This window comes from Hyalella azteca, unplaced genomic scaffold (genome assembly GCF_000764305.2).
Source record: "Hyalella azteca isolate HAZT.00-mixed unplaced genomic scaffold, Hazt_2.0.2 contig16486, whole genome shotgun sequence".
Classification (NCBI taxonomy): domain Eukaryota; kingdom Metazoa; phylum Arthropoda; class Malacostraca; order Amphipoda; family Hyalellidae; genus Hyalella; species Hyalella azteca.
Genome location: NW_025946307.1, coordinates 162,308 through 181,694, shown reverse-complemented (window position 1 = coordinate 181,694; position 19,387 = coordinate 162,308). Strand labels below are relative to the sequence as shown.

Sequence of the window (19,387 nt, the reverse complement as noted above, 5' to 3'; positions counted from 1 at the left end):
AGGAACGAGCTAACTTTCAAGTTGTATTCTTCCAGATCAGACTGTTAGTAGCTTCTAGAATCTTCGAGAATGTTCTAGAATCCTCTGGAAAGTTCTACAATCCTCTAGAAGGTTCTAGAAGTTTCTAGAATCTTCTACAAAGGAAAGCACGAGATGAATCTGGATGTTGTATTTAATCCCGAAATAACTAAGATAACCCTATTGAAACTAGATAAAACTGGCCAACGAGCTTCTATATTCTCATGGCATCTCAAATCGACAGCTCTATTTTCACATTATTGTTGTTAGTTGTACTTTTCATAATAAATAATTCAATTTACTCTCTATTTGGAATCCGTAATTCGGATAAAATCTAAAAGGATAAGACTTTCCTGGAGCAACTGCTTATATTTACAGCCGTATACAAGCAGCCAGCCGCAACACAACACGAATAAGTGATCGTCATATTTTGGAACGTATTTATTTAATGTGGATTGATACAGAGCTATAAATATTCCATAGTAAAATAATTTGCGAGTGCAGTAATACAGGGTGGAGCGCGGTAATTTGCTTATTTGCACTGCATGCTGTGGCGGCACTGACGGTCGAATACAGAGAGACCTAGTTGACCGATTTATGTTTCTGCTCTCAGATAATCAATAGTATTTTAATCGAACTGTTTTCTTTGATACTAAATAATTTCACTACCTCGTATTAGTGGCACAAATTTTGGGTGCACTTAAACTCGCATTAGCAAACATCAGAAGAGAGGTCGAAGACAGAGAGACCGCCACCCGGCTAACAGCGGATGGCGGATAATTTGTATTCGTCTGGCTCTCAGTTGCCATCATGCAGTTCAAGTTAGGGACTTCTGCCTAGAATTTTTGGAAAATTCATCTTTTTTGCATATAGGTCAAAAAACTTCACCAAACGGAAAACTCGAAATTCCCCATAGGAAACGAGTTAGGAGCAATTGAAAAAAATAATTGTGAATTTGTGCTTTTTCAAGCTTTCTTATCTCGACAACGATCAGGATTAAAGAAAATTTACACGAATAACAAATTGAAGAGAAGGAAAATCCCCATCCAGTAGCTCCAAGTGGTTAGCTCGGGGACTCCTCGTTCCCCCGATATTGGCTGTCAAAGAAGACTGTATATTCAATTTTTCCTCGAACCGTGACGTCTTCGTGGCGCCTTTCCCCTAATGACCTTATAGGCCATATCAACCCCATTGACCCCAATGGCCCCAATAACCCCAATGATCTTGTCGAACACATTGACCCCATTGATCAATTTGACCCAAATGACTCCAATGACCCATATTACCCCAATGACCTAATTGACCCCAATGACCCATTGACCACAAGGACCCAAATGACCCTATTGACAGCATTGACCCCATTGACAGCATTGACCTCATTGCCAGCATTGACCCCATTGACAGCATTGACCCCACTGACCGCATTGACCCCATTGACAGCAATTGAGTCTTTCTGTACAGCTGGCGATGTTATCATTTGACCTTCGGTGCGAAATAATGCTAATTATCTTTCATCCAGTCCTGAGAGAATATATAATCCGTTTTTATTTTTGGGTGTCGTTACAGGGCTTCAAATTTTACATTTGACAAACTTGTATAATTCGACAAAATGCCTGAAATAAAAGTATTTGTCAGGCTTAGGCCATTGGGTCAAGAAGAAGGGAAGACTCAACACTGGAAGGTCATTAACCACAATAGCATAGTGAGAGTGCCGCCTCAAGCCAAAAATGAGGATACGTTCGTCTATGGTGAGTTTTCTTGGAAACTTGTGGATGGTATGTATGGAATAACCCATTAAATTTTTACATCAAGTGAAATCAAACACTCGTCTACCATTACCATTATTAAAATTCATGCCATCATATGAATGCAATATTTATTCGAAATACTGTATATGATTGAAATATATAAGTACTGTACATATTATCTTAAAATATATTATTTAATTGCATAACAGTAAAAAAACGTTTCTGATGTATTATTATTGTCTTACAGGTCGGGTTTACGATCAAAGGGTAAAAAACTCCACCATCTTCAAAGAAGTGGCATAGCCACTTGTTAAGGGAGTTTTAAAGGGAAGCAACGCTACAGTGTTTGCCTATGGACAGACCTCATCCGGTGAGGGGAGATATACTTATGATTAGACTCCTGCGTCTCGAAATAATTTTCTCGAAATGAACCGGGACAGACGAAACGAGACGAGAAAATTCCGGGAAAAAAATAACGGGACAGAGGGTAAAATTTGTCCCGGAATAAACGTATGAACCGAGACAAGACTTCTGTCCCGGACTTTAAAACTTGTGTCCCGGTTAATTATGAACCGGGACGAGACAGACAGATTTGAAACGAGACATAACGAGACGAGACGAGATTTGTCTTAATTATTTAAGACAAAACAAGTTTTTCGATTACGATACGAATCATTTCGAAAACATGGGTTGAAGAATGACAAGTTAGCCCTTTATTGCTAATAGGGACATAGACCTGTCTCTTATACACATCTAGATGTGTATAAGAGACAGGCCCAGCTCTGTATAAATGTATGACGGTAAGCCAAAGTTTACACCACATCAATAATTGATTAGTCTCGTTATGTCTCGTTAAAATGGCTGTAAATTCCGGGAAATTTTAAGGTACCTGTTTTAACCGGGATGTCTCGTCTCGTCTCGGTATCGTCCCGGAATTCCAACGGAAGACTGAAAATTGTCCCGGATTTTATTGCGAACCGGGACAGAGCCTGTTGTCTCGTCTCGTCTCGTCCCGGATTAAAAAAAAATACCAAACGCAGGAGTCTACTGAGTTTATGATCATAGTCAGCGAAGAAGTTTGTGCAAGGTAGCAAAAAATGCAGGAACATTTCTCTCTGTCAATGTAATTAAATTTAATGTCAATTTCACAAACATGTACCCAATGGTAGTGGAAGTATATGGATAGATATAATAGTTATAAGTTATATTGCGCTGCTCAAAATAGCAGAATGTATAATTTTACAGAATTGAAGTAATAGATGAAATATTCTGAGGCGCATAAATAAAAAATCTTAATGTTGAGTTTCATGTAGTGCAATTTTCATCTAAATACTTACATGCAGGTAAAACCCACACCATGGTGGGTCGACCGGACTGTCCCGGTATCATCCCTCAGGCCATCGACAGCCTTTTTAGGGGCATGGAGGACACACCAGACGTTCGTTTTACCATTAGGTATGTTCCGCATTCCACATGATCAACAAGCTTTTCATTGCATATTAATGGATCCCTTGGGTAAATAGAGCAATCTGAAATATTTTAACATAGCTCCAATAATAATGTTAAACATTACTATAGCAGAGCTTCTGTCAGTATGATTGCTAAACTCTAACTTCCCTTAACTTGCTCACTGATGCCGACTTTATTTCAGAGCTTCGTTTATGGAAATATACAACAGTGCGTCTACGACCTTTTGGTGGGTCGCGCCAACACTACTGGAAACGAAGGGCTCAGGCTGTGGGAAGATTCAACTGGGAACTTCCAAGCTAGTGGCCTCATTGAAGAACATTTCTACACCCGAGAAGAGGTAACGCGCTTTTCCATGTAATCATTTTTCACCAAGGTGGCCCAGTGGTTACAGTTCAGAGTACCAGGATTTGAGCAGAGAGGCAAGGGTTCGATCCCAGCTCTGTGCGCCAATTTCAGGTCAGAATCGGCTAGAGGGCCGGGAGGTTAAGCAATGCAAAATTGGAGCAGTGAGTTCGAAACGGCAACAAACTGTCAATGTTCTGCGATGTTCAGAATCAACGACAGGCCTACGGCCTCATAAATGCTGAAACCACTTTTATAATAATTATCATAATAACATAACATATTGATCTCGGCGCTGAACGCAACGTAAGTTTAGTGAGGCTTGGTCTAGGACTCTAGGTGATGGCAAGGTGCGATTATATAGTCTCGCTAAAGGCGATGGTGCAAGTGCATATGACCGACCGGCGGTGGCGTTACGGGGTCATGCTAAATCTCTGGCAGCAGGTCGCATTCCATCAGGTATCGTCTAAGGTTATCGGTTTCGAAGTTACTTCGCCGGTCCTCCCGCAGCATTCTAGTGAGCATCTCGTCATGATCAAGGGCGGATGTGTTGGGGTAGCAGTTTTGTTGGATGTCGTGGCTAGGGCACTCCGCCAAGACATGCAGAACTGTCAGGGGCACCAGGCAATCGTCACAATATGGTATAGGGTGCAGTTCAATCAAGTAGCCGTGAGTGAGGCGCGTATGGCCAATCCTCAGTCTACACAGCGCGATCTCCATTTGTCGGGATCTCTGGTACGATGAGCTCCATGCTAATACACTGTCCTTGATTGTTCTCAGTTTATTGTTTCTCGTGTTCAGCCACAGCTCGCGCCATATATGGTGAACGCCATATATGGCGGACGTCCTCCCTATAAATGGCCGCGTACGACGAAGCAGCGCCCACCGCCGCCTCATCCGCCCTTTCGTTTCCCCGCACCCCCACGTGTCCCGGGACCCAGCAGATGCTTATCGTTTTTCCCGCCTCCACCAGGCGCAAAAGCCAGGCCAGAATTTCCAAGATGATAGGATGTTTGCTGTTGTAGGTTCTCAGGGCCTGCACTACACTTTTGGAGTCTATAAATATTGTAAAGTTACGTTCGGAGTGGTCATCTATTAGGGCCAGGGCACAGAGGACGCCAGACAATTCCGCCGTATAAATTGAAGCGTTGGGGCTCAGTCGTCTTGATATTATTGTTGTGTCGGTCGTACCCGCACACCCCACTGCGTCGTCCAACTTTGAACCGTCACCCCCGTCAGTGTATATATGGGTCGAGTTTGTATGCTTTGAAGTTGCGTGGTCCAGGAAAAGGTTTTTCATCGCAGTTGCCTGCAACTCTGATTTTAGTGGGAGATTTTGATCCGGGCAGAAGGTGCTGATGGGGATTCGCCATGTGGGAATGTCTTCGAACGTGACGGGCATAACCTGCATCTGTTGGGCCTGTGTTGCTGCAAAGAGTGCACCGTAGTCTTCAGATGATGGGATGTTATATGGAAATGGGTTTGCTTGGTCTTCGGTCATTACAGTGAGCCATGTTGGAGATAACGGTAGTTGTTTGAGGCGAGTAATCATCTGTAGCGTTCTAGTAGCGCTAGTGTGGTTTTTCTGGCATATTGGTATATGATACACCCATAGTCTAACCTGGCTCTTAGTATGGCCCTGTAAAGGCGGAAAAGAGTTACACGGTCAGATCCCCACGACTGTCCGGTTAGGTGCTTCAGCAAATTCATCCTCTTAAGGACGCTGCCAATAAAGCCCTCACATGGGGTCTCCATGAGAGTTTGTTGTCACATGTCATACCAAGAAATTTGGCTGTGGGGGACACAGCGATTTGTTGGCCTTGTAGGAAAAATGGAGGGGGTTGTTCTTGAGAGCGACTTCGCTGAAAGTGCATAGCAACGGTTTTGTCGCTTGAGAATGAGAATCCGTGAGCCGTGATCCACTGGTTTGCGCGGTTTATGGCAGTTTGTATTCTGCGTACGAGAGAAAGCCCTGAATCAAACGCCTTGGATCTCTCCGGACCTACACCAATCAGCCGGACCTACACCCACAATTAAAAATATTTACTAAATGAACGTCATTAAAATTCGCTACTTTTTTTACAACAGCAGCACTGGGCACTGATATCCCAGCACATTGTCACTGGACGCTTGCGTCGCATGCACAGCATCGCTGGACACAGGTGTCGCAGCGCGCCAATGTTGAGGCAGGTGTCCCAGCACAGAGCATCCCTTTACGCTTCAGCTTAGGCGGCTGAAGTGTTAGTCTGCACAGACAAAAACAAGGGTTAGTCATCACAGATTAGGGTTAGTCTGCACAGACAGAGATAAGGGTTAGTCTGCAGACAGAGATAAGGGTTAGTCTGCACAGACAGAGATAAGGGTTAGTCTGCACAGACAGAGATAAGGGTTAGTCTGCACAGACAGAGATAAGAGAAGTCTGCACAGACAAAAAATAAAGGTTAGTCTGCACAGACAGAGATAAGGGTTAGTCTGCACAGACGGAAACAGGGTAAGTCTGCACGGACAGAGATAGGGGTTAGTTGTGCTTAACTACACTTACCTACTAATAGTTGCTCTCAACTGAATTGAGATTCAGTTGAGAAAAAATCTACATATGTAAAACATCTATAAAATCATATAGATAAAAAATGTGTTAGGAGAAATGGATGGGTCTCTTTGATCACTCACTTCTGGCTTCAGGTAATCTCTTCAACTCTTCAGGATGGATTCGCCTCATGTGCCGCATGATAGAGGATACATAAGATGATTTTTTGTTGCAAAATAAACACATGTAAAACGTCTTCTTAATGTGGATGGCTTCTTCATGGATTTTTAATTTAGATGGGGCACTGGTTGCAAATAAACATCCGGCATATCGACATTTGAATCGTTTCTTCGCTTTATTATTTTTCTGTTTTCGTCTGTCTGCGTTCTGGCCTCGTTCATCGGTAAGTGACATGTCATGAGTGGGAGGGGACCTTCTGTGAATCCACCCTACCTCGCGCTGGAGGTGGGGTGGGTCCAGCCGACACGATGGACGCTATTACAGGAGCTGGCCATGAAAATCTTCGTGACTTCTTTGACACCTATGAAATAATGAATAAAAAAAATCAAAGCTGAAGGACATTTACAGCAGAGAACCTGAGTCGCGTGCCCGACAAGATAGCGCTTCAACTGTACTCTATGGCGCCAGATTCAGCTCAGAGTTTGTGCGTCATATCTAAATACAAAATAATAATGAAAATATGATCAAACATGCTGCCAGGATTGAAAGAACGAATTTATGCATTATAACTCATCAATTGATATAGATATAGTTACGGGCAGGCTGACCTTTATCTGCCCTGTAGCGCTACGGAAAACGGACGTGACCAGCTCCTCATTGAGTTTTCGTACTCTTGCCAGCAAATCCTGGTTGATTTGCTCTGCAGCATCCAGTTTTTTCTCAATCTGCAGGAATAGTGAACGATTCAATGTTATACTTCCCATCACAGGAAATGAACTAAAGTAAAAACTCGAGAAATGCTAGAAAACTGATTTTCCAGTATTAATGTTCACTTGATGTCAATAAATGATCCATCCACAACAGGATATTTACCCCATTTATCCATGATCTTTCAGTTTACCAAGATCGTCTGTAATGGCAACACACAAGAACACGTTTAGGCTCCGTTTCCATTTATGATTCACCCTATGATTTAGATTTAGACCTATAGATTAACATTTCCCAGATCTCTGCCACGTTTTGTCTGGGTTCTCGAGCATAAATCTAGGGTGCTTGGTGCTCGCACGAGCACTCTGGAGGCCGTCTCCCACGTGCGCGCGACCATCCATGCGAACAACGTTTCAACACCCAAATTTCAGCACCCTTCCTGCGGGGCGAAGATATCAACGACGCCAGAGTGTCGGCACTTCACCTGCAAAACTTTGTTGAAGTGGCGCTCGCGCTCCAGCGCGAGCTCCTGCTTCAGCTTCTGATCACTCCTCATGCATGGGCGCGTGCTGCTGCATACTCCTGGGTTTTATTTTCATAGCGCGAGAAGCAAACCTGCCACGCGCATAGGAAATGGCATAAAAAATTCATTTATTGGAAAATTTTTGGGTTTATTTTTAATGACAGGCACATAATAGAGTCAGCCTGAACAGCAGGAAAAACTAGGAACTAAATTTGAAACTATTAAGAGATGACTACCCGAGCGCTTTCTGTGTATGCTCAACAGAAGCAGGGCTGGCAGTACAAATAATTGAAGTCCTTCCGTCACCCTTCAGGGAATGCTGAAGGATGTGCGTTAATTTTGTGTCTCGGAAGTTGATAAAGGATCTGAAAACGTACGAAATGAAGCTATTAGATGCATCCATCGTCTAAAGTTTAAGGGGAGCGTCTTGGTCCAAAATCGACAATTTTGGCCTTTCCTGTTTTTAGTCCCATCTTAAAAATGACATTCTGTCCTATCCAACGGTATCAAAACCATCTCTGTACGTTGATTTATGCGTTCACGACAGATCCCGAAAGGGATGGGGCTGGGGGAGTTCTTTCACATTTAAGATGGGGGAATAATTCCCGCAGTGCACTATAAATCGCTAGTCTACAGACACTCAGCTCCAGTAACCTTGCGGCAGTCGTACGGGGTGGTTATTGCGCCGTCACTCGTACCATCCTTGATAGAAATTAAGCTCCAGTATCGTCTAGTCTCATTCCTTGCAGTTATGAATGCCGATTTCGAGGCGCCCGGGACTTTGTCGGGCTCTACTGAACATTCACACTTATTGTCACTAGAAACCTATTTTTTCCTACTGTTTCGCAGCTACAGCAATGAGACATAAACCATTAGATTTGCAAAGAAAAGATCTACAAATTGTTGTAGGCGTTTTTCCAATTTCGTTATAGTTTGGATTCTATTTTGCAAAATAGAAACATAGTGATCCTTTCCATAACATAGTGATCTCGAAGGTGGAAAGGGGTAAATTCGAAAAATTTCCGAAAAATGCTCCCACACACAAAAAAATTGGAATTTCAAAAAACGCCTCAAACAATTTGTAGATATGGTCTATACGCATCGAATGATATGTGTCTCGATGTTGTAGCTTGAAAATCCTAAGCCCGCCGAGATTTCTACAGTACCCCCTTTTTTGGCCGTTTTCTAAGAATTTCACGTTTTCTTTCACTTTTTTCGAAAAATTCACACGAACAAAAAAGTCTTAGAATTCTGTTTTACATACGTGCAAGAAATTTCGAAGTGATCCGTCCGTAAATAAAAAAGTTTTTTTTTTGACCAAGACGCTCCCCTTAAATCACTTGCAACTTGTGAACTTGTCCAATACCATTGTAAAATAATATTGCTGCAGCGATGACTTACTGTCCAACAGTGAGCTGTGAGATGACGAGCTGTGACGAGATGATGAGCTGTGAGATGACGATGACACTGAGCTGAAGAGGCTCTTGTTAATGGAGCCGCCTTCATTGAGGCAGGCGCCAGTGGTACCAGCTTCTGTGGGGTCCTCAAAACCTGCCAGATCCACTAGATTTAGGTACGAACGATGGCTGCTGCCCCAATCTTCCGCCTTCTGCGACTCCACTATCTGCACATACAGCACGAATACAGCGGAGTTTCTCTTGCTCCTACCCTCCTTGCTAATGTCATTTTACAAAATTGTTGATTTCATCATACCATTTCCGATGTTTTCATACTGGAGTACACCATGTATTGAGCTCTATTAGAGTAAAGTATTGGATACCAAGTGATGGAGTGTAATGAGCGTCCGTAGAACATGTGTTATTTGTAAGCGTTACCATGCTCGAACCATTAAGCGACCTGTTTTCACCCCTTGTCCTCATTACCGCATCGTTGAGGCTAATCCTTTCAGCATGGTTGGGGTTGATTATAAATGAGCTATGTACGTTAAAGATATAGGACACGTGTCTATGGTGCATGTCTGTCTCTTCACCTGCATGATGACACATGCGATACATTTGGAACTTGCAGAGGATGCATCCGCTGAAGCATTCTTGTTTGCGTTTCGTAGATTTACGGGTAGATGGTTCATGTTCATATCTAATTTTATGTGAAAATGCACAAATTTTGGTCAATTTTGTCACCACTTTGCGCGAAATTTGTAACAGTGAGTTACTTACGGATACAATGGAAATTTTTCCCGTAGAGCCGCCTCATTTTGGCGGCGTGTAGGAACGCCTCATTGGAGTAGCAAAATTTGGAGTAATCCTCATTGGAGTAACGCCTCAGCCTCAATCTCAACAAATCAACCTCAACCTGAACTTCAACCTCAACTGAACTTCTACCTCATCTGAACTTCAACCTCAACTGAACTTCAACCTCAACTGAACTTCAACCTCAACTGAACTTCAACCTCAACTAAACTTCAACCTCAACTGAACTTCAACCACAACCGAACTTCCACCTCAATGCCTCAACCTCAACCCCTCAACCTCACATCTTCAACCTCAACCCCTCACCTCACATCCTCAACACCTCAACCTCACATCCTCAACCTCTACCCCCTCAACCTCAATTCCTCAACCTCAACCCCTTAACCTCACATCCTCAACTTCTATCCCCTCAACCTCACATCCTCAACCACTTAACCTCAACCCCTACCCCCCCCCCCCNNNNCCCCCCCCCCCCCAACCTCACATCCTCAACCTCACATCTTCAACCTCAACCCCTCAGCCTTACATCTTCAACCTCAACCTCACATCTTCAACCTCTCATCCTCAACCTCAACCCCTCAACCTCACATCTTCAACCTCAACCCCTCAATCTCACATCTTCAACCTCACATCCTCAACCTCAACCCCTCTACCTCACATCTTCAACCTCACATCCCCAACCTCATCCTCAACCTCATCCTCAACCTCACATCCTCAACCTCAACCCCTTAACCTGAAATAAATGACACTCACGATCCTGAACACGGTGTGGGAGCGGGAGCTGCGGCTGTTTGTGCGGGTGCAGCCCACTTGTCTTGCTCTGTCGCCCCGGTTCATCATGACCATAAGCTATGTGAAATCAAATAAATTTAGTTCATTTATCCATAGAAATGAGCTTGAACGAAATTGCATAATTTCGTTCAGCAAGAAGCACATTCCCTTCTTTAAGAATAAATTAAAATATAAGTGATCGCATTAAAGTGATCGCATTCAACAATTCAGTAATGTCAGACTGGGCATCAGTGTGCAGTGGCGTGCCACAAGGAAGCGTTCTTGGGCCTATTTTGTTCGTTGCTTTTATAAACGATTTGCCAGAAACAGTGTCCAGCGTGTGCTCCATGTATGCCGACGACAAAAAAGTTTATAATTCCGTGAAGGATGCATCAAATAAAGCGCAATTACAATATGATCTTGACAGTTTAGTTAATTAACTGGGCTGATACGTGGCAGCTACGGTTTAATGCTGACAAGTGTGTAAAGTACTTCACCTCGGGAAGAACAATGAACAGCAAGATTACAGTATGAGAAGACATGGTTGCAACGAAAGAGTAATGATTGGAAAGTTTAGTGTGGAAAATGATCTCGGAGTTTATGTCGACAAGGAGCTGAAATTTTCTAAGCATGTTGAAACGCAAGCTAACACATCCAACAAACTTCTTGGACTAATCAGACGCTCATACGAGTTCCTAGATGCAGAAGCGATGAAGCAGTTGTTTGTTGCTGTCGTGCGCCCGAATCTAGTTTGGAAACGTTGTGTGGTCACCGAGATTTGAAAAGAACAGAAATTTAATGGAGAATATTCAAAGACGTGCAACAATGATAATTCCAGGCTTGAAGGGCAAGTCTTATGAAGAAAGATTGAAGATTATGAAGATTCCAAGCCTCAGTTATCAACATCTGCGTGGGGACCTCATTGAAGTATACAAGTATACTCATGGTTTATACAAGGTCCCCGAAGGATTACTAGAATTTGAAACAAGAACCAACACCAGGGGCCACGGCTATAAACTAAAAAAACTGCGCTGCAACTTCTCCACGCGACAAAATTTCTTCCCGCTTCGAATCACCGACATGTGGAACAGCCTCCCCAATGACATCGTTGGCGCTCCAAGTATGAACGCGTTCATGAACAGACTAGATAAAGGCCTGGAAAAATATATGTTCAGCTTTGAAATGCCTAGCAAAGCATTACTAAAAGATGCGCTGTCAAGAGACTGTCAAGCCTCCACGTGTACGACACGGGACGCCTGATACACAAAAATCACAGCCCACATTTTCTTCGTGCCACTCTATCGCCTATTGTCAGTCGTCCCATGCGCAGTCTTGCGACCGGTGACACAATCGAGTACCATACCTATTTGGGATCGTAATTCCTTCTCGTTTAGTTTTGTTGTGATCGCTCTGCTTAGTCAGCTGGTGTCGTCCCACAGTAGAATAATCTTCTTGCCACTTCTAATTCGGCGTAAAGAAGAGGATTAATCGGATCAAAATCTAGGCAAACTTGCAGATATATTTTCGTTTTTGACGAATATGAAAGTTATAAATCTTCTTGTCTAGAGCTTATGTATTGATTTGCTCCGCGCTCGGTTCAATGAACTCCCATTGACTTTTATTCTTGTCCCCTCTTCGCTGCATCACTCTTCCAAGGCAAGCAATTCGAACTCTGACGTGCACACGTATTACCAGCAAGAAGAATAAGCTCAAAAGAAGCAGAAGAGGCTCGACTATATAGATGTCGTGTTCTACATAGATGTGTTCACAACGTTCATCGATGTTTCAACTTCCTTCTACATTCAACACTAATTGATGCACCGCAACTGTTCGCAAATAATAAGCTTTATAGTGGCCAAAAACCTTCAAAACCTGCGTTAATGAAATAAAGCTAGACTGACTGCCAGTTAACGCAACAGTGAATGCCAACAGCAACTCAAATATCGCCCAAAACTGCAACGTTTTGAACTGCGCAGGCAAACCATTAAAAGTAAAACGGAGCGTGTGGACTGGCCTTTGTTCGAGTCATTGGCTCCGCTCGTAGTTTGCGGTAGCGTTGCCAGATGGTATATTTCTATACCAGATTTCACAAATCTGGTATTTTCAGAAGGTATATTTTAGATCTGGTATATTTGCCTAAATCTGGCATTTTCTGACTTACTGCAAATTTACTGCATTAAGTTCCACATCTGGGGCCATACTTTCAAAATTCGCCAAGTGAATGTAAATACTTACGCTCTATTTTCTTGTCTATGATTGGCGAATTTTGCTTGAAAGGCCGTCAATGATTGGCTGATGGACTTACGATCTCTTAACTTTTTTTGAAAGTACTGGCCCTGAAGTATTAACTTCCTCCAGCGTAGGCGTGAATAATATAGATTACATTCAGAGCGGTAGATTAGAGGTTTCCCGCCAATTTTGGACCCGCAAGTTTAATGCTCGATGAACTAACCCGAATCTAATTGTTAACATTCAACAAAAGTGCTTAGTGCAATTACAAGCACGAGAGTGATGATCCTTGATTTTTAGCGCATTTTCTTATTTATGAAAAAAAAGAACAAGTACGGAATATATAAAACAGAGAAACGAAATATATCTATTGCTTTGACCTAAAACTGTTAGGATTGAGAAGGAACCGTTCAATCCATTGTTAAATTTAGTATAAAGCAAAGTGGATGAAAATATACTGTATGGAATAATTCTAAGGCATTTTCGCAGAACTTATGTGTATGGGACTAAAATAACAAAATTTTCATTAGAATACACGTCGTTGATTTTTAAAATGTAAAGATTATTTCACAGCTCGTATAAATCATTTTACTTGGAATTTGCCCAACGTTTGCAATATGGTCACCAGCGTTAGCCGTCAGCCCATGAACGTGCGAGAAAGACGGCATTACCAAATATGGTCATATACCGAGGAAGCTCCAAGAGGGTTAGAGGACAAAACTTTGAGGGACGAGCTGATAAATGAATATTGTATATAGGCAAGCAAAACAAGAATGGATTGGAGGCTAAAGAATTATTTCCTTTATTTGAAAAGTTTCAAGATGGTATAAATGGCCATCAATTCCACGAGATAGTTTGGTGCTGCCTAATTTCGGTAGCGGCTCCTCTTTAATAAGCGTGAAGAGGCAGCAAAGGAGCCGCAACTCGCTTCCGCTTCTGCCCAACCCGCAATTTCTGAATAAAAGGAAAGGGTGGTCAGTCAAGGCACAAAGTTCAGCTCTGAAAGTAGACGAAAAACCGCTCGATGCAATAAAAGGTCGTTAATGACAAAGTTTGCAATCGTAGCAAAAGTATGTCAAGCTGGTGCCACTTGTTGCCACACGTTCCGATTAAGATGTAATCTTGATTATTGGATAATCATAAATGAAGTCTTATAATTACCAATAAATATTAAAGTATGGATAATTACGGGCTTTATTATTTATTCGGGTTTCAAGTGAAAAGGAACAGGATTTACCACCTCATCTCCGCTTGCTCCGTGCCTACGAAGAAAGGGTGACGTACCTGATGTGCTAAAAAATCCTTCGGTGAATCGCTGGTGAAGTGCCGATTCTTGGAGCTGGTCCACGTCCGCTCAGGTGAAGTGCCGATTCTTGGAGCTGGTCCACGTCCGCGCAGAGGTAAATTGCCGGGGCCAAGGTAGTGGTCGCATCCAAAGAGTCAGGTGTGCTACCAAGGTAAGTCGTAGCGCAGACGAAATCCACTCCAGCACGTGCCGGGAGCGCAGCCCTACACCACAAATTTAGCTCGTAAACAAGCCCTGGCGCCAACGCCTACTCTATAATGCAATAACTAAACTCAGCTCACACCCAAAAAGCTGTAGGTAACTGAGTCATCTCCCCACGCCAACTTTAAGCAACACCTACTTCACTCCACAGCCTGCTGAATCAAATAGTCAATTGTCAACAGGTCCTACTCCACAAAATTTTACCTCATACTATCACTTCTTACACACGCCGTAAGCCTTACTGGCCGCAGACCACGCCGGATCACCGTAAACCTGCTTTGCTATTTGCAGGACTGGCGTAATCCCGCCGCACTCCACGGGCAGAAGCGCAAACCGCCGTCCCTATAACGCCATGCCCCGGCTCTCCCCCTTCGCAGCCATAAGGCTTTCTTCAATTGCTGATCAGTTGTGCGCCAGGTTAGGTTTGGTTAGGTTAGGTCCCTCCATCGCGCGAGGCGCATTACTGATCGGGCAACGAGAAAAGCCTTCTACTGGCTGCGAAGGGGGAGAGCCGGTGCATGGCGTTATAGGGACGGCGGTTTGCGCTTTTGCCTGTGGAGTAGAGCGCCATGAAGCAGTGGTTGTGACTTAACGGCGCTGTTATGTCGGGCGCTTATTTTCAAAAGCCGCGAATACGCCAGGCTGTGTTTAATGCAGGCACTCAACAGTTTGGCTATTTGCCCACGACTGTTGCTTCGGTGGCTTGATGTTATCTGGCTGATTGATTCATATCCAAGAAAGGAAATGACACCTATGGCTTTAGGCACTTAATCACACAGGCTAATATGCCCTCTAGCGTGATTACGAGCGGAAATGAATAGATATTGAATTGTGGGCAAGGGCTATGTAGGGGTCTATACTGCGTCCCCACGTGCCCACGTATGCGTCTAAAGTCGCGACCGAGCTCAAGCTAAGCTTCCATGGGTGGCTTTCATCCATGGTTCTAAAGGTGAACCGGGGCCAAAGATTCTTCAAAAGGCTAGTCCACACCATCTGACTCGAAGTGCAGAAAGATGCGTTAAAAATGAATCTGGCACGAATCTTCAACAGCACCTTGAGAGTTGCTGCTATGAGGTCAGGCAACGAACTGGCGAAGATTCTTCAGAGAAAAGTGAAGTAAAGTATCGGACAAGATGTTAGATTCACGCTAAATGTGCACACTAAAACTAGTAACTCAAATCATTTGTGGCACAGCAGGTGAGGATGAAAAATCTATGCCCGAAATTCATCAAAAGTTAAATTAATGAAAAAACTAAAGCATATTTTTTTGTTCAGTTAGTCCATTGCGGCATAAGGGGGAAAACACATTCTGGAAACTTCATCGCCCAATCTATCTATTCCAGATAAAAATGATGATAATTTGAAAAAGCTCCTGAAAATGAGAATGCGAATCAGCATTATATTTATTTTCCGTTTTATTTCAAAATTATCATTAAAGACTGGAAGTGAAAGAGTTCTTCCCACACGCCACGTCAAAGACCAATGGGCCACAGTACTCAGTATGTAGTACTGAATCCACTGCTGGCTCCGTGCCTGTTCGTTCGCCTGTTCCTTCAGCCATCGAGCTAAACCCTTTCGATAGCCGAGTGGTTACTGTAATTGAGTTGTAATACTGTAGGAGGAATTGGTGGCGCTTACTGGAGGTCAATACGAGTCGCAATTGACTATATTTATTTTCTCGCGAGCGTTGCGTCTGGACTAGTCATCGCATGATCGCAACCTCGCAACTTCCCTGCTCTCAACCAGCGCAGTGGCCCCCACGTAGTCATGTGGTTGCTCTATAGCATCAAAACTTTCCACTCCTAAGTTACGAAATCAAATAGCAATATGTGCCTGCCAGTTGTAGGTCTTGGAGGCTAGTTGACCTATCCTGAGGGTGCATGGTGATACATGTGGTACAAGTTCCGTTTAAATTTTTGGTGGTCCTGCAGACTGCAGTTATGATCAGTTCACGAATCCTGAATTTGTGATAGGAACTATCAATCAGTCTTGTTATAGCCACGAAAGATTTACTAATTGCAAACTTTTAAGACTACAAAACGCTACCGTGCGACCGCTTTGCCGTCTATCCAGTTTTCAGCTTCTGGCACAGTGAAATGAGCAATACATACAGCATACAATAATACAGCAATACATTCCAACGCATGTCACCTTCACATACGTGCGCGTTAGCAACCACAAGCCAACGCTACTGACGTGTGCTCATTGAGGAGTTGATATAGCTGAAAGCTATATTTTCACGAAAGCTCAAGTTTCAGTGCTGAAGTTGTTGCCGTACATGAAACGCTGTGTGATAGCGGCGAAGCGTCCGACAGGTTCTATTCGGGCGATGGCAATAGTGAGGAAGTGCAACGAACAACACGCTAGTCATCGGCGTAGATGGGCAAAGATCAATCTACGAGCAAGAAGAAATTGTTAATTGCTAGCCCGCAAGCTTCAATCAGTAGACTACCCTTGCTCGAAAGGTTTCCGGTAAGATGCGCTGGGGCTAAAGCAATGGTCAAGGTGACCTAGCGTGAGAGGTGTCACGTGCTTTAGGCTACCAATCTGCCGGTATCAGATGTCGAACTAATGAAGACTAGAGGCGTGGAACGGTGTAGAAACGCCGCTACTTTCTGCCGGCACTTGGCAATTATAGTGTACATAGCCACGCTTTCTATACACCTCTAGTTGATGTCGTGAACGGAACAGAGCGGTTCCGTTCTTGCTGTTAGGTGTTTTTGGCTTCTCGATGCTTTTTAGCAACTGTTCCTGAGGTGTTAAGAGCCTGCATCAAAGACAGGCGAAGTCTTCTCCGAGCGTACCGGCCAAACTCGGTGTAAAATTTTCTCGGCAGCAAGGCATGGGGTCTGGCAGCACAGTTATGGTGGCAAGGAACTCATGGGGAGGGAAGGGAAAGCGATTGATTGGTGAACGAATAAATCGCTGAAGTGTAGGCCTGATGTGGCCTGTCGCCGATTCTTTTCCTTTTCGTGCCTTGTTCACAGAAGATCTAAAATCGTGTCATTTGACCGGATCTTTTCATGACTGACGATAGTTTGAAGTAGCTACTAGACTTCCACCGGGTTCGATAAGTATATCCTATTCTGGGTTAAGGTGATTAGTGCCGAACCGTCGGAAATGACCTTGCATCTGCCCGGAATCTGCATATAAGAACATATAAACTTTATTCAAAGAAATTTCAATTATCAATATAATTAAGGAGATTGAATTATAAAAATAGTTTTCCATATATGCATATCAACTGGATATAGGAAAGGAAAATTAGCCATCGTTTACTCTTAAATGCTCGAGATTCAATACCCCGCAAAAGTGGCCGACATGACGGGGTCCTTTTAATCGAAGACAGCATCAGGTGGGATAGTTTGTTTCTAGTTTCTGTTCAATGTGAGCGCAACGCCTTGGGGTGAACGCGCTTTTTAGCGCATTTTCTCATTTATGGAAAAAATGCACTATTATGCTCGCCATGTCCGTCTGTCTGTCTGTCTGTCCGTCCGTCTGTCCGTCCGTCCGTGACCTCAAGTGTTCGTCGACGAGAAAATGCGCTCTCTGTCACTCACTGCAGTGAGTACTGAGTTACATTCTTTATTATAGTAACTGAAAGAATGGTCAAAAAGTCGTTAAAAATTTAAATCACATAGGACTTCAGACAAGTAGAGAAGTCTCCCCATAAGGGAAAAAAATAACAAATAAGCCGTTAAGAAATATTTCTACACTTTGTTCATGGATTTGACTTCACCATGCCAGGCAGGGTGCTGGGGGAGGGGGAGAAGACCCTATCCGATGTTTCCTTGTGGGACGAGACATTTCAGGCGACACAGCTGGAGTCCCGCCATGGTTGAACTAGTATAAGGTTGACCCATCAAAAGCCCATTTTTGCGGATGTAGTTCGTAGTTCGCCTGTGACGTCACTGATCTCAGTGACGTCACGGGAATTAACCAATCACCGAACTGCGATCAAACCAGTCAACCAATCCGTCATGGGAATGACGGGTTTGTTTACGTTTCTCGATCTACGTGACGTAACAAGAAAGCTGAACTGAAAGACGGAACTTCTCGTGGGTCAACCTTAAATAGTTCAACCATGGAGTCCCGCCAGTTGCCTGCTCTGAGCTGCCACCTCTTAGCTACAAGAAATGTCACGTTTATTAAAAATATTAACACGAAATGTTACGAAAAAAGAAAACTTTTCGTCAACTCGGAGGATATTGCTCATTTTTTTATTTATTTTTTTAGACGCCTGACTGACCGGTCCGGCGTCTCAGGCGCTGACGACAGTACGTAGACAAGACGGGCCCAGATTTTTATCCTCCCCTTCCTTAGTATAGTATAGTAGTATAGTATCTTCGGCATTAAAGAATAGGCCTGGATAGGCCTATATTTCTTTCCTATATTTCTTTTTCCTTCAAACGCTGCCCCGTCGTGCTTGTCTTCTTGGATCGCTCGCTGCCTGCGAGGTCGACGACAGTGAACTGGCCGCACACTAAATTAAATGAACATTAATAATGACATTTTTTCTGTTAATCAGTACTTCCTCAGCAAATTCGAAGTGCATACCACCAAATAAAGAAATAATAATTATTATTGACTTCCTGAAGAGCGCGCATTGTCTCTTCCGTCGAAATCACTGGCACCTCAATCAGAATACAATACAATATAAAGGTCATATAGAGTTGGCTTCATTCAAGTGAAAAGATGAGTCGCTTTCTGTCCTCCAGAAATATGCACCAGTCTAAATATCACTAATTTATTCGCCTAAAAACGTCCTATGAGTACGCTCCAGACGGTTTCAGCCCTTCTTATGCCCTGCTTTTATATATTATATACTTTAATACATGAAGAACAAAGAGTTCTTCATCAATAATAAGTTCTTGATGAATAATATTAAAGTTCTTTATCATATCAGAAGTTATTGCCAAACCAGCAGTTGGCGAAGTGACGACTGTAGATATTATTAGATCAGGCTCCTTGGATATTATTCGATATCCCTTCCGTTTCTTGAGACAATCTATGATCTTTTGACGCAAATCTGTCTCCAACTCTCGAGTTTTAGCCATTTAAAATTAGATTCTAAGGATTAAGCTGAATAATATCTTCACAGGAACACAAAATCTCGTAAACAATAGCAAACTGCTCTGATTGGACAATTAGATA

The 19,387-nt window shown here is 43.2% G+C and overlaps 1 long non-coding RNA gene across 1 annotated transcript; it reads left to right on the top strand.

Moving 5' to 3' along the window:
• The first annotated feature begins 2,084 nt into the window (after positions 1–2,084).
• Positions 2,085–3,477, top strand: LOC125179308. The gene is made up of 3 exons (XR_007157219.1): positions 2,085–2,136; positions 3,110–3,221; positions 3,418–3,477. It is a non-coding gene; the product is annotated as an uncharacterized LOC125179308 (long non-coding RNA).
• Positions 3,478–19,387: the final 15,910 nt, after the last annotated feature.